Here is a 1,815-nt window from a genome sequence, read left to right as displayed (position 1 = left end):
TATTGCACTCAGGGGGGTATCCTTCAGCCCAGCCTGCACCCTCTTGCAGTCCCGGAGACCTTGGGAGATGTCCTACTCTCGACATAGGCCCGATTCTCCTGGGGAGTGGGCCTAAGCCAACAGCTGAACATCCTTAGTGCAACCACAGAGGTGGGAGAAGTTCCTGCCACAGCCGCTGCACTGACTAGCTGTGAGCCCAGCTTCTGGCTGAGTGATGCTACCCCAGTGGGAGTGCACTGACCACCAGGGGGCAGCTCTAATGTTTTGCAGGATCGGGCTGAAACCAACTCTCTGAAATTCCCTGACAGGTGCCAGATTGTGAGATGATGCAGGCCAGACAGAGGGACCCCAAAGGTGCATGATTGGGGGCGGGGAGGGATTCGACAGTTTGGCCAGCCAGAGAGGGACTGTGGGAAGGCGCCAGGGCCTGTCCAGCCCATCTTACTCAGTCCGGATCAACCAGACCCCAGCAGCAAGCTAACCCACCGGATGGAGCGTCTGCCCCCTAGTGATCAGTGCATATCATATCGAGCAATTGAGTGTCCTTAACCTATCATTAGCATATTATGCTTTGATTGGTTGAACGGAAAACCGGACCACCAAACACTTAGTATATTAGGCTTTATTATATAGGACTAGAGGCCTGGTGCACGAAATTCGTGCACTCGGGGGCGGGGGGTGTCCCTCAGCCCAGCCTGCACCCTCTCCAATCTGGGACTCCTTGGGGTACATCCTTCTCACAATCCAGGACTGCTGGCTCCCAACAGCTCGCCTGTCTGACTGCCTGGTTGCCCCTAACTGCTTCTGCCTGCCAGCCTGATTGCCCCCTAACCACTCCCCTGCCAGCCTGATCGACACCTAACTGCTCCCGTGCTGGCCCAGTTGCCCCAACTGCCCTCTCCTGCTGGCCTGGTCCCCCCAACTGCCCTCCCCTGCTGACCTGGTCCCCCCCAACTTCCCTTCCCTGCCGGCCTGATAACCCACCACTGCCCTCCCCTGCCGGCCATCTTGTGCCCACATGGGGTTGGCCATCTTGTGTGAGGATGTGATGGTCAATTTGCATATTACCGCTTTATTATATAGGATGATAGACAAAATATAAATACAACACCTTAATTATTAGAGAAAGAAGAATGAATCCTTGTTTCAAAGATTGCCAAATGCCCAGCCAGCATGGCTCAGTGGTTTAGCTTTGAAGTGTAAACAAGAAGATCCTGGTTCCATTCCCAGTATGGGCACATGGCCCAGCTCCGGGATCGGTCCCCAGTGCGAGGCATACAGGAGGCAACCAATGAATGATTTTCTCTCATCAGTGATGTTTTCCTCTCTCTCTTCCTGTTCCTTACTCTCTGAAATCAATAGAAACACATTTTTCAATAAAAAAATCATAGAAGATTGCCAAATTGAGCACATTTTATAAAATAGATACATTATAAATTTATACATTTTAGAAATGATTGAATGAAAGTTTAATCCCATCCTGTCTTAAAAACAATTCAAATGATTATTTACTCTAGAGACTACATGAGTTACTAGTTTTTCTAGATTTCCTTTCCAAGATTGGGTAACAGTAAAAAGTTGTTTTCAACCTTCATGTCCAGAAACACCCTTATCTGCCAATGTAACTGACTTTAATAAGGGAGGTTTCCCAAATCCAAAGTACACCTGACATGGTTAGGTAACAAGGAATTTATTATAACTGTTCCAGATTAGTTCTGTTTATATTAATATCCTCTCTTCTCATCACACTCTTCCTCAAATTCCAAGGCTTTCATTAAGTGTACATTATCAAAGCGACACCTTTTATATCTTACC

This window comes from Myotis brandtii, unplaced genomic scaffold (assembly GCF_000412655.1).
Source record: "Myotis brandtii unplaced genomic scaffold, ASM41265v1 scaffold1289, whole genome shotgun sequence".
Lineage (NCBI taxonomy): Eukaryota > Metazoa > Chordata > Mammalia > Chiroptera > Vespertilionidae > Myotis > Myotis brandtii.
Note: the sequence above shows the minus strand (reverse complement) of the source record.